This window comes from Falco punctatus (assembly GCF_963210335.1).
Source record: "Falco punctatus genome assembly, chromosome: 4".
Lineage (NCBI taxonomy): Eukaryota > Metazoa > Chordata > Aves > Falconiformes > Falconidae > Falco > Falco punctatus.
Window position 1 is genome coordinate 25536393 of NC_137583.1, and position 14580 is coordinate 25550972.

Genomic DNA, 14580 nt, shown 5'->3' on the forward strand with positions numbered 1-14580 from the left:
AATGCTTCTCTCCCTGACCACGGTCACTGACATGGGTAACTCTGATTTACAAAGCCAATAAAAATAAAATTACTGAATTACTAAGAACCACTGACTTAATATAGGAGATTAAAATCTCCAAATTTAGGGTGACTGGAAGACATTTAATACATGAACGGTGGCAAATGGGTTATAGAAATGTCAGCCTAGCCAGGGTCAGATGCCACAGTATGGTGATTTATTGGTGAGAAAAGGGCTAATCGGTAAGTTACCTTTAACGCTTTTTCCAGAGGCCAGGTTATTTATATGACAGTTTGTTTGTCATCTTTTACTTTTGGGGTCAACCAAAATTTTTTATGGTAAGAAAAATCTCTGCGTCCTGCTCATTAAAGTAGCAAGGTCAGGCTGAAGGGTGGGATTTAGCTGCAAATAATCAGGTTGATGTGATTAACTATGGCCTCACTGCCTCCCAGAGCAAGCCCCCAGTGAAGTCAGCGTTCAGAGAGGCAAAGCGCTGGCCATCAGCTGCTGGCAGAGGTGGCTTTAAAAACTGTCAGCAAAGAAGCAGAGACAAGGCGATGGGCAGTAACAAGATGAAGCGCCTGTGTTTCCTACCCCATCCTGCTCTGGGTGCTGCAGTCAGCAGTGCCTTCCCCCTTGCACCATCTCCGAGGGGGCTGTGGCCCCCTGGCCCTGCCCGGGGTGGGGGGTGAGAGAGCTCTCTCCAGGGCTCTGCCTCTTCCTATTTCTTTGCATGATTTTTCCCCTTAAAAGATATCCGCACTTTGTGCCTCTGCGCGGGCTGCTTGCAGATGATGTTTGCCGCCAGGACAGGGTCTCCAGGCCCAGCCCACGCAGGCTGCTCGAGCAGGCACTGGGGCAGAGCTGCCCTCCCGGCCCCTGGACCCTCAGTCCTGCGTGAGATCATGGGGCAGGGGGGTGTTGCACCCCCCCAGGGCACAGGCACAGCCAACAAAGGGGATTAAAGAGCCAGATGAAAGCGCAGCTCCCAGCAGCCCGTTAGGAAGGATGTGAGATTACAAATGAAAGGCTTGTGTAGACTTTAAACTTCACTCTGCCTTCATAAAGGTGTCAGCTGGAATTATTTTGGGCATTTACTTGCGTGGTCTAGTGCATCACTAGCTAAAACAGTTTTTTTAAATAATGGAATTTGCTGCTTGGCTCATGCATAAAAAATAGCAAGAACACGACCCAGTTGCATAATTTTTTAGTAATAAATAGAGTCAAAAGTGTTTAGCTCAGCTGCTGGTGCAATGAGAACACCCTGCATGGGGAGACACAGGGCAGGGAGCCCCGGGCAGCGCAGCCCTTCGTGGCATACCTGTAACCAAGTCCTTGGGCCAGCACAGAAAAGGCAGTGGGGGAGACCCTGGGAGATGTGACACTTCAGCTGCTTTCAGTGGCCCACTGCCTGTGGCTGCGGTCCTGTGCCACAGAAGGCCACTGCCCTGGGGGCTGCCCTGGCCTCATGTCGCTCCTGCTCTGGCTGTGCACCCTGCACAGCTCAGCCACAGCAGCACCCCTCTTCCCACTCCAACCGCTCCATCTCCAGGAAAGCTGCTCTCCTCCCCAAGAAATGCAGAGCATGAACCATTTTACCTCCACACTCTTAAACAATTGGTGCATGAAATATGTTTCTATAGGAACCCCTACAGATGTTAGGTGAGCACAGCCCGGCATGGATGGGAGGTGTCACCGGAGCCTGCATGCAGGAGAGCGAGATGTGGCAGAAGCGACATGGCCAAAGCCAGCCTGTCCCCCCACCGACGTCAAGGCCCTTCTGTGCCCCGGCGCTGTCGCTGGGCTCTGGCTGTCAGACCAGACTCAGCCAGGACCCGCTGCTCCCAGCCCGCACCCCCTCTTCTGCGCTGGGGGCTGGCATCGCCACGGCTGCTGAGGGTCACTGTGGCTGCAGATGCTGCGGGTGGACACAGGACCAAAGGGACCCATTTACCAGCCTCCCACTCACCGGGCATCACCTCCTGCCCCAGTGCACTGGGAAACACACTCCCGTTGTATTTCTGACCATTAAAAATGTTTGCAGCAATTAGTGTTATCGGTGATGAGCTTGGAGGTAGGCACAGGAGCCAGTTATGGCCTTTGAAGAAGCTGTCCGGTGCATGGCCCCCAGAGCAGGGCTGGGGGATGCAGTGGGACCCCCACCATAACACAGCCACTGACCCCAGCTCAGGAGCCCAGCAGGGCTGCTGGTGCCACCCCACACAGGGCATGGGACAGGCTGGCCCTGGCCCTGCTCCCCTGAGCTGTGGGGGGCCCGGGAACCACATCTGGGGGGGACACCCTGCCTGAGGTGCAGCACAGCCCTGGGCCAGGGACAGAGCAACCTCTCCTCCTGCACAGAGGCAGTTTTATAAGAAGTGGCATTTTGATTGATGCCATTTGACATATGGAGAATTCCCCACAGCGGGCAGTCACTCACCCGGCTGATTGCGGGCTCTGACTTCTTTCTCTAATTAAAACTCTCCCTCCCATTTTAATTCCTTTGCCCCCAAACTCCCTGTTCTGGATCATCTCCTAATGTGACACTAACTGCCTGCGACAGGCAGCGAGGGTTGCCCCATGCCCAGATCTGCCGGGGCCCCCGTGCTGGTGAGCACAGCTGCGTGGCAGCCTGCACCCAGCACCATGGGGTCGGGGGGTGCAGGGACACCCTGCCCACCCCCGCTCCTGCATGGGCTGTCCGTGCACCAGGCAGCTGGGTGCCTGCCCTGGCCTGGTGTGTCCCAGCCCCAGCCACATGTGCCTCTGCTCCAGCAAAAGGCACATCCCACTCCACCCCCAACCGTTTTCCAGCCATGTTCGTGGGGACACACAGACCACAGCCTGGTCCTTGTGAGCCCAGCGTCGGGATTTTTTGGCAGGCATCCCTTTGCAGTGACCTGCCCAGGGATAGTCTCACCTGCGCAGCAGGTGTTTGCTTTTCCTGCATCAGAGTCAGGTTTTCATGATTAAGTTGCAACCATTTCCTTCCCTCCCAAATCCCAAGCTGGATTCAAGCCAAATCCCTTTCCTTAATGCATCCCAGCTCCCCAGGCACTCCAGGCAGGCGCCCGTTTGCGGTTTGGTGCAGCCCCTGCACTGACAGCTGGGCTGCCTGCATCGGGCAGCACTGGGAGGGTCTGCGGGCAGGGGGACAGATCCCAGAGCCCTGCCTGCTCGTGCCCTCGGCAAAGCCATTCAGACAAGAGGGGGCACAAAGAGCACAGGCCCCAGCAGGGCAGGGCAGGGCAGGGCAGGCAGGGCAAGCCACCAGGCTCTGCTGCAGACCACGCTCCAGCTTGTCTCTGGTTGTAGCTGACCACAGTGGGACGAGTGAAATGGGATTTCTGAAGAAAGGCAATAACCTGCGCAGGGAGCTGATGGAAACAAAAGGTCCCACTTGGGTTTTCTTGGCGCTTTGGGACTCATTTTTAATGTGACTCAAAAGAAAATATGTTTAAACACAGAATTTAACCCTCTGACTTGAGCTTTTTTCTGGCTGAAAGTAAATCCCCAAGTAGCGGAGCCCAGCACAGACGGCACAGAGCCCTGGTGTGGGAGCTGCCATGGGGACGGGGCCAGCAGCAGAGGATAGTGATGCCAGTGGGGGACAGCGCTGCTGGACCAGAGACCACCCACCGACCCCTCCCTCGGGACCACAGCCGCCTTCTCCCCCGCTCCCTGCTCAGCACCCGCTCTGGCCACATGCTGCCTCCCCGGTGCCTCCCCTCTGCGGGGCGTGTTCGCTGTCCCAGCCCTGACACCCTGCCAGATTGGAAGCCGTTTGCCACAAAAACATGTTCAGTTATTTTATATAAACAAGTTATCAAGCTGGAGTTTTACTGCAGTGGGTAAATACTGGGTCAGGCCCTCTCACAGCAATGTCTCTCTCACTGTAATTAATATTGATTTTGTGCAGCTGAAATATAGCTACAAAATTTAATTTTGCTGCTAAGATTTTTGACATCGCTGTTCTTAGAGATTAATGTGGGATTTAATGAAGGATTTGGCTTCTCATCTGTGATGTTCTCTCATGCCGTCGTGTACCGCAACCCCACTGCTGACTGCTTCGTCGGTCGGCTTATGGCTGGTGTCCCCGTGGGCGGCGCGTGGCCCCGTGCCTGCAGTGCCAGCACGGCCGGGGGCACCGCACCAGGCACACGGCTCCTGTCCCACTGCGCTGCTTCAGAGGAGAACTAGGGCCCGGGGTGCTGGGTACAGTGGAAGATGGAGCGCAGCCCCTGGGACAGCACCACAGCTGTGCCACGGGCAGCAGTGGTTTCATAGCCACTGCCACCGGAGCATGGCAAGCCAGTGGGTCTGCCCACCCAAAGTGTGACCATGGGGCAGTGGGACCTTGGGACAGCAGTGGGACAGGGAAGGCTCCTCTCATCACACACTGAGGTGTGCCGTGGCTCCTGAACTCAGCCCTAAAACAGAGGTGAGAATTGTCCTGCCTCGGCTCCAGGTCCAGTAAAGAACCAGCTGGGGGGCACATGGCTCCACCAGCCCCCTCACTCTGGGCTGGGACCAGGGTCTGACCCCGTTAGTCCTGTGCCTGCACCCAGCAGGATGAGGCCAGTGCGGTCCCCTGCACCTGCTCCAGTAACTGGGCATGGCACGGCACAGCACAGCATGGCATAACATGGACCAGCACGGCACAGAATGGCATGGCATGGCATGGCATGGCATGGCACAGCACGGCTGGGCAAGATCCAGAGTCCTCTGCCCTGGAGAAGAGCAGTGTGAGGGCTGGTCCTCAGGCTTGGGGCCACAATGAAAAGAGTGCAGGATGGCACCCTCCCCGGCCGTGCCTCCAAGGGGAGATATCGCATAGAACAAGGGCCATGTGGCCAGAGCAGATTTTTTGCTTATCAAATCAGGGAGCAGCTGGATTAGAGGATTAGAAACCAAATTAATTACTAATGACTTCCCCGGGCCCTGGGCAGTTCTGACATGACTCTCCCAGGCAGCAGCAGCGACCGTGGTACTGGGCAAATGGGGAGGGGATCGTTTATCAGTGGGCAGCAGGACGAGCATGCGGAGCCAGAGGACGGGACCTGGACCCCACAGGCAGCCGGCACCCTCCTGGGGGGGCTGCGTGCCGCTCCGGCAGCGCCCCACTGCTGAGCCTGACAGGCAGAGCTGTGGCTGTGGGGAAAGTGCAGCCCCTCACCTCTGGCTCCCACTCAGCACAGCTGGAGCGTTTCCACAGGCGTACCTGAGATGTGGCCCCCCAGCCCAGAGGGAGTCTGAGTCGTGGGGGCTGGACCCTCCTCTGGCCCTGGGATTAGCCCGTGCTGCCCCAGCTTCCCTGCGGGACTTCGTGCCCAGGCAGCGGTGTCTGCGGTGTCCCTGTCTGCGCTCCCTGCATTACCTGACCTGCTGAGCTGCAGCAGGAGACAGGAGCAGGAACAGGAGGGGGCGAGTGGCTGGTTTTGTTGGCACAGTTAATTGACTCGATAAACAAGTGTTCATAAACAACTGTTCCTGTCCCCATTAGCCAGGACAACTGGGCTGGTTTCCATCTGCTTCCTGACCTGGATATTAAATTGCAGCAGATGATGAAAATATGTCAATGGGAAGAAAGTTTTCTTCTGCCTGCCAGAGCCGTTTGCTCAAGTGTGCGAGTGCCAGGCAGAAGGATGGAAGGACAGAAGGACATCGTGGGGAAGGGCGAGCAGGGCAATTGGCTGACCGCGCATGCCATCTCTCTGCCATGCACCGTGTCCCCATGCTCCAGCCACCGCTGGGGCACCCCACAGCACCACGGCCAGGAGCTGCTGGCACAGTACTGGGGCACCCATGGGGCCCCGGGGCAGCCAGCATGGCCATCGGCCCGGCTCTGCCAGCGCTGCCCAGGAGGGCATTTCTGCAGTGGCTGCGAGCTCCAGGGGATGTCAGTTGATCAAAGGGCTGGAAGGATGTTTTAAATCACATCAGCCTCTGCCTCTCCCTATCGCTGGATGGAAGCTGGGTTGATTTTTAACTAGGTACATCACAGCTCACAGAGATGCTCCCCAGGGACATGAAACCTCCTGAGGTCCCCGGGGAGGGGAGGGTGCAGGGGCAGTCTCAGCCAGTGGATGCGGCTGTGTCCACCCCTTGCTGCAGCCTCCTGGTGTGGCTGTGCCCTGGGGCCAGGCCCACTGCGACCAGTGCTGTCCCATGGGATGAGGGACACACAGCGTGGGGACAACTCTGAATGGATGGTCCTGGCTCACAGGGCCCCTGCGATGCTGGTGGCCGCCGCTGCCCTCTATGCCAGCCCCGTGGCACAGCCAGTGCAGCCCAGCCATGCCAGAGCACTGCGGGGGCACCCCTGCCCGCTGGGCAGCTCCCGGCACATTTCACTTGTTACACTGGGCTAATTGGTTTAAAAGAGATTGCTGGGTCACTAATTACAGAGTCTATTGAACGGCACATCTCAGCTTAGGGATACAATTAAAAGTTCACCCTAATTAATCAGGGGTAATTAACAGACCTTGCATTTCTCTGAGATTAATTAATCAAGGAATCCAGAGCAAATCAATGTGGGCAGTAGGGAAGCCAGGGAAAGAGTGAGTGGGTGTCGCAGGGACAGTGCACTGTCTGACCCACTTTTCAGGGCTGGGAGCAGCGCTGGGGTCCCCACGCCAGCTCTCACGGCCCCGGGGTCTGTGTCACCCCCTGCTTGCTGCCACAGCTGCGACCCTGCCCTGCTCCCTCCTCAGCACGGGGGGCTGCGTGGCTGCAGCAGTGCAGGACTTGCTTCCTACTGCAGGTCCGGCCAGCGACAGCACTGTGGTGGCGCTGCCAGCACCAAGCGGGTCCAGCCCCATGGAGTGAGTCCCATGTCCAGCCCGCTGGGTCTAGCCCACCGAATCCTTCATGCTCTGCTGCACCCAGGCCCTGGCCATGCACACACGGACAGCAGTGCCCATGCAGCACCATGTGCCCAGCAGACGTGGGGACAGTGGCTGGAGCACCATGGTGTCCTCAGCTGAGGGCTGCTGCAGCCGTGCCAATCGTTAACAGTGGTTTGGCTGCAACGGCTTCATCTCCAGCTCCCCGAGGAGAAGTGTATTGAGATAATCCAGACAAAATGATATATGTGCATCGGTGTCTTGTGTATGGATCTGGCTCGGTGTTTGTAATATTTTGTTGCTAAGGAAGCCCTCGTTTGTGGTGTGACAGAGGACCCCGTGCCAAATCACGGAAATTGATGTGCTCATAGTGGGAAACTTAATCACCAGAGGGGAAATGCCCACCTCGTTTTTCTCATGAAAGAGGAATGCAGTGCTTTGATTTTTGGCTGCAGTATAAACAGGGTGTGATTAAATATTGTTTCCCTTCTCTTTCTTGTCATTAATCAGGATATAGCTGTGAGCGCTGGGTGTGAGGTAGGGACACTTGCTTTGATTCCTCAGGTTCTTAAATGGTTTTGTTCCCTTTTCAATCCCAATAAAAATAGAAGGCAGGGTGTTTCAAAAGGAGAGCACTTCTGATCTGAAGGATGTGCACTTGTTGGGAAATGCACCTTCTGCAGCCAGCGGCTGTGCCAACAGGTAGAGCACCAGCCCCATGGCCATGTGACTCCTCCTGTGCCTCACATGTGTAGTGCTGCTGTGCCGTGCCATGGCGGGCCCTGGCACCTGGGGCAGCCTCAGGGCACGAGCATGGATGGGGGCTGTGCCCTGCAACGCAGCTGGAGGGCGGCTGCCTTGACGCGCATCCCACGGTGCTGGCAGACCAGCATCCCGTCGTGGCCGAGTGCCGTGAAGCCGCACCTCCCCAGGCGCTGCCCCAGCCGGGGCAGTTAGTGCTCACTCCTGCCCATACAGGTACCCGATGCGGGGAGGTGCAGGGCAGCCTGTGCCCCGGGACCCTCAGTGGGGGCTGCTGTAATCAACTGGTATGAAAGCAGACAGAGCCTCTCCTTTAGGTACATTTACTTGTGTAGGCAGTGATGGGAATTGGTGCCTGCAGCGGGGAGGGTGGGTCAGGGGGAGCTTTTGGTCCCTGGCCACAATGCCCAGCAGAGCTGCAGGAGGGTGCTGGACTGGGGAAGCCTGCGAGCACTATGGGCTGGGAGCCCTCTTGCAGCGGCCAGGCCGCTCTCCTTCTGCCTTTGGTCCACCAGCCACCACATCTGCCACCTCCTGTGCAGTCAGAGGACACTCTAATGTCACCGGCGGCTGGTTTAGGTTGTCACCAACAGCCAAAGAGAGGTGTGGATGCCGGTGGTTTTGCAGGGAGGAGAGCACAGGCAGTTTGAGTTGCCAGGAGCCCTGCTCCAGGCATGGCCCATCACACAGGGCAGGACAGATCCAGCCCCTCAGCCCTCTCCTGCCCCCCGGGCTGCCAGCACGCTATGCCCGGCAGCTGCCTGCACACACTGCACATCCCTGCCTGCAGCTCACCGAGATGGGGAGTACTTCGCTTGTTCACTCCTGCCCGTGTGCTTTGCTTGCTCACAGCTTGGCCTCCTGTGGAAATGCACCAGAAACTGTTTTCAAAAAGTTAATTTTAGTGCAAATCTGCCACAGAAGCTTCTGCTGTTCTGCTTGCCACAACCTCTAGTGTCTGGTACAGCCAAGGCTGCCCAGCCAGCCCAACAGCCGGGTCCTACTGAGCATCCCCATGGAGAGACCTTGCAGGTGCAGGTCTCCTCTCAGCACCCTGGCAGCCCCAGGGGGAGGATTGTGCAGGTGATTAAGCAGGATGTTGGAATTGGCAGTGGGTGAGGTTTAAAAGCTTCCATCAGGGTAGATATAGCAGGAGTGGGGTTGGTGCTGCCTGGGCGTCCCCTGCATGGGCTGGCCCTGTGGGCAGGGCATGGAGCTCTGAGGAGGCTCCGGTGGGTACCTGGTGCCGTGCCCAGGTTGTCCTCAGATCCCCCAGCACCAGAACTATGGGGCTGCTAGCCCAGAGAGGTCAGAAGAGGAACAGCTCACAGATGCCTGGCAACCCCCAGGAGATGGTGCAGGTGGGTTGACACTGGTGTTGGGCTGACTGCAGGGACCCCTCCTGGGCTGGGGGGCTGCTTCTCCTGGAGCAATAGCTTTCCTGCAGCCTGAGACCTTTGCCAGCACACTCTGCTCTCCTGGTCTTTTGCGGAAAGAAGAGGGCAGGCTTTCCTCCTCCCAGCAATGGTGCCAGAGGACACAGCAGTGTTGGGAGTGAGTGTGAATTACTCAGTTCTCTCCCTTCAGTGTGAATGGGGCAGCTTCCTTCTTATTTTCTGCCTTAAAGTTTACGTAAGGCAAGGATGGGGTTATAAAGCTATAGAAGAGCTGGCTGAACATGAGGCAACACTGAAAACAAGCCTTAAAAAAAAATTACCAGCTTGTGTTTGAGTACAGATTCCTTATTTGCAGTTAAATATAATTGTGAAGGTCTGTGAGCCAAAGAGATATTTCTAGTTATTGGAGAACTAGCTCCTGCCCCTGTGATCCCCAAGGAATGATAATGAGATTTAACCTAAGCAGACACTGCGGAGAGCCTGGGAGAGCTTCATGCGTGATGGTGTAATGATGAGGAGCAGCGGATGGTTACAGGGTCCCTGTCTGCTGCAGTGTGCAGATGAACTCTGCCGACTGCATCATTTTCTGCACCGTGCTGTTCATACAGCATCTCCGTGGCATGAGACAGTGACAGATCCAGCCCAGACGCCCAGAGCCCTCTGACACCAGGGAGGTGCCTCTGGCTCCTGCAAGGGTAGGAACGGTGCTTGTGGTGAAGAAAGAGAGGATCCAGCTGCCCTCGGGAGCCAGGACATGAGAAGCCTGTGGGTCATCCTTGCCCTGCCTGCACTGCCTGCTCCTGGCACCCTTGCCCTTCCCTTCTCACAGCAGGCCTTCATGCACCTCCAGCCCCAGCCTAGCCAGGAGTTGCCCAGCCCCATGGGCAGGATTCAGCCCACAGTCCTGCAGCAGCTGCCTCCTCTGCCCAGTCAGTCACAGCTGTGGGGCAGAGGGTCAGCCCAACCCGGCATCCTCATTCCACCAGCTGCGGCACTGGGGTTGGTGCCCACTGGACCACATCCTGATGGGAACAGCCGTTGCCCCCATGGTGGGCGGCAGGGCTGTGGCACAGCTGCCCACTACGCAGGACAAGAGCTCGGAGGGTACCGGCACATCCCTGCCCACCTCCAGTTATGGTCTTTGCAGCGTCAGTGACAGATATGTAAGGATTAAATTGCAGTAATCTCTGTAATCTACTCAGCGAGATTAAACTCCCCCAACCCCTGCCCCCAGACTTTATCCCTTTCATTCCAGGACTCTGCTAGCAGTGATTACAGCTGGGGGAAGCCATTTAGCTTTTAAGCATCGCTCCATCCTGCTTAAAAATGCATTTCAGAATCAAATGAGTTTGTGCAGCACGGCCAGGGTGGGCTGCTCCGCCTGGGCGAGAGGCTCAGAATTAGGACCAAAGTAGCTTGAGTCACAGTCAAAATTAAATTTCTTGTTTCTGGCCTTATTCAGAATACAGTGCATTTACAACTGATTAACGAGGCTTAACAGGAGTCTCAGACTCAATTCAAGGCAGCTCGGAAAGTCTCCACTTCCACCCTGCTGTCTGACAGGCAGTTCTGTACTCTGCTGCCCTTGGGAGACCCCACACTCCAGGGCTGGGAGACCTGCCAGCCAGCACTGAGTTTGGTGGCGATGAGCTGAGGTGCTGCAGGAGCTGGGATCAGCCTTCAGAAGCAGCTCTGAGGCCAGGGCAGCTGAAGTGCCATCAGCTGATGGGACTTAATATCACCTACATCACCAGGCCCATGGCTCTCGCCAGGGCCGGGATGGTGTGAGGGCTGCACTGAAGAGAAGGGAGAATCACCCACGTGCTGACAGCCGCTCAGTGATGCCAGGGCCTGTGGCACTGGCTGGAGTGGGAGAGAGAATGCAGTCCCAGCATTCGGGAATGGGTAGGTCCTGCTGGCATGCACCCCATCACAGTGCCTGCAGCAGTCCCAGGGGACGTGCAGCAGGTCTCTGAGCACCACCAGCCTTGTCCTTGCACCATCGTGGCCCCTCACTGCTGCCCATGGATCTGGCTTGGCTGTGTCCCTTGCTCCTCTACTTTCCCGCTGCAAAATGCTGGAATATCCTTTTTTTTGGCTGCAGGTTTTTTGCCAGGACAGGGAGAATGGGAAGACATTTGAGCAGCAGACCCTGCAGTGGAGGCTTTGTGCAGGCGTTCAAGGACATTGCCAGGGCCATGAGGCTGGAGCAGCTCAGCCCCAGGTGCCCTGTGGCACTGAAGATCCCCCCCTTCCAGGTACATGTACTGCTCAGCCATCAATTTCCAGCACAAAGAAAGGTGGCAGTTTGTCAGCCCAGAATCAAAAGGTTGTTAATGACATACATATTAGACACAGAAAACTAGATTAACAATGACACTTTGGCCCTGAGGGCTTTTTTTGGCTCTGGAAATAAATTCTAACCTTGATCTCCTCTGCCTACAACCTGAAGACATCAAGGGCAGAATACCACCTTTAATCTTATTTGCTATTTCCAGTATGCATTTTATTGCTTCCCTTTTTTTCCTACAGGTTTCATGTGTTTCTGGCACAGACTTTCTTTGTGTATTTCTGTAATAATCTTCTGATCCCTACATTTCTGCAGCCTTTCTCTTTTTACCTGCCCGTCAGCTGCCTGCACTTGGGTTGAGCCCTTGGACCAGGTCCTCCCTGGTCAACCCCCCCGAGCTGGGACCCCCTCAGCAGTGGTTCATGGCTGCTACCAGCTTGTGGCCTGGGGCAATCAGTGCCTCAGGGGATGGGGGAAGGAAGGTGAAAGGGCTGAGGGCTGAGGACAGGCTCCAAATCCATGGTGTCTGTGTCATGAGTGTCACATGTCTGGCCACAGCCCCTGCGGTTCCATGAGCGGGGCACTGCTCTGTGCAGGGTGGAAAGGGAGGAGCACAAGAGGCTTCTGAGGAGCATTTGGAGAAACTGTCCTGGGGCAAACCGGCATCCAGGATTGTGCAATGAGCTGCAACTGGCCTGGGAGGGACAGGACTCTGTGAGGGGCCCTCAGGGTTAATGCTGGGCAAGGCAGCGGGGTCTCAAGCTGCTTTGGTAAATCCCACCCCAGCAGGCAGATCAGAGAGCTTGGGAGTGATGGAGGTAAGATGGGAAAGATCAACTTGGGAAGAAAGCCAGGAACTCAGGAGAGGTGAGGAGAGGGTGGCATCAGTAGGCCCCTGAAAAGGAACTAACAGAGGTGGGGGAGAAAAGAGGAAGGAAAAGAAGGTGTAAGGCTGGCAGCAAAATGCTCTGCCAGCTCAGTTCAGGAACGGGGGAAGGGGGGCTAGAAGGGGAGGCAGGACCTTCTTCAGAGCTCGAAGTCCAGTCCCCATGCTGCAAAGTGCTGGCTGCTGAGAGGGGAATCTCCTGCAGACATTCAGAAGGCTCCCAGGGCAGCTCTGGCAGCAGCCCAGTGCCTGGTTCCCCTACCACAGCAGGGATCCCACTTGAGGCTGGCTCCTGGGGCTTCTGTTAGCACGGGTGGCAGGGCCGGGAGTGTGCCAAAAGTGCCAGAAAGCTGTTGTTTATGTGGAGTGGGGTGTAAACAGCAAACACGTCATGGAAAAGACACGCCCTACAAAGAAACAAAGACTGAAAGCAAAATTGTCAGCTTTACAAAACATTCCTCCCTTGCAAGCAAGAGAAACCTGGAGGTGTCTACGCATCCACACCAGCTTTATTTATCCAGACACCTCTAGTGTTCATGCTTAAGCAATGTGTTTGCTGCTGAGGCTGGATCACCACATGGAGGCAATAAAATGGCTAAAAATGGAAAAAGCAACTTTTCCACAGATTTGGCAGTTTGTCACGGAGCGGAACTGAGTGATGGACACCTCCTGCCACTGAGAGGGGAGCCCACCAATGGCCAGCCCACCTTGGGTACCTCTGCTCCCGTGTTCCTGCCGTGCTGTCACTGCCCAGGCAGGGCAGCATCCCCCAGCGGAGGGGCTGAAGCCCCATGAGCTCTGTCAGTGCCACCTCCCTGCTCAGTACTGCACTGGCTCAGGTGGAAGTACCAGACGTGGGTGAGTTCACACCAGCCAGGGATGGCCCAGTGCTGACTGGCTCCTCCATGCTGAGACTGGATGCTTGTCCCTACCTTGACCCACACAGAGGTGCTGGTGCCCGTCCCTCCTGGGTAGAAGCTGCTGTTGCACAGAGCAGCAAACAGGGTACCAAATGTCCCAAATGCAAACCCCCTGTGGGTCACTTTGGTGTGTCAGGGTGATGAGGTTGGCCCCATGAGCTCTTGGTCCCTGTCCTCCAGTTTGAGAGGTCCCCTGAGCCAGTAGACTCTTTCTTCCTTAAGAAACTATTTTTAAACTCCCAGAGAAGTCCAGTCCCACTGCTTCCACATCAGCACAGGTGAAAGAGGCTGTACAAAGCACCACTCTTCAGCTGTCTTTTCCATCTTTCTTTTACATCTGCACCGAGTTCCTGGGTGTTGCACAAGAAGAAACGCCATTGCCACCCTGGACTGGCTGCCGGGGAGCTTGCAGCATCCTTGTTTGTGTTGGGCTGGCACTTCTTGCCTGTCTCTCTCTATTATCATCCTTCTTCCCAAGTAACAAGACAAGTAGTTTTCTGCAGCTGAACGAGCTTTCTGTGCTGAGAAAGCAGGGATGATGACTGCTCATGTTTAAGCGGTGCTGCACACAGCCTTTTGGCTCTAGCATGAGCGACCAAGCAGAAGCCTGGGATGTCAGGGTGTGAGAGGGAAGGAAGCCGTGTCAAGCAGAGGGAGCCAGAGGGGTGGGGACGGAGCAACGATCTGCACCCACACCCTGCACCAGCCTTGTGGTTTTCCTGGGTCAGCCTGCTTGCAGGGCATCACAAACCACCCAGGCGAGGCTGAGCATCCCCAGCCTGGCAAAGAAATTTAACTCTCGCATCACCTTCAAGCCTTTCCTCCTTACTTACGGGCGGAAGCACAGCGGCCGATGGCTGCTCCTCCTGCCCTTGCTGAGGACGGAACCGGCGGCTGCCGTGCGGGGCGGCCCTCCGGCTCCCGCCTCCTCCCTCGAGGGGAGCTGGCTGCCGGGCGGAGCGGCTCCGGCACCCGGGGCGGAGGATCCCTGCTGCCGCGGCTCCCCAGCCTGCTGCCGGCTGTGCCCCCGCCCGGCTCCGAGCCCACTCTGCCCGGCTCCCGAGGCGGCAGCCGCTCGCAGCCGCCGCGGTGCCGGTCCGCCTTCCCGGCCCCGGGGCTGCCGGAGGCGCACCCGCCCCCCGCGCCGCCGCTGCGGGTAGTTGAGGACTCGCTGCGGGTTCCCAGCGGCAGCCGCCGGCCCTGCCCGCCGGCACAGCGGGGACCGGAGGACCGGCCGGGGCGGGGCTGGGCGGGATGCTGGCACCGGGGCCGCGCCCGGGCAGGGCACAGCGGAGACGGCGGGGGCCGGGCTCGGCGGGGGAGCGGGGCCGGGCTCGGCGGGGGAGCGGGGCCGGCCCCCGCCCCGTGGCAGCCCTGTCCCTGTCCCCGTGCCGGGCGGGAGGGCTGTGCGCGGCGAGTGCCGCCGGCCCGGCCCGGGGGAGGCTGCGGCCGCCGAGCGATCGCGGGGGCTCCGGGAGGA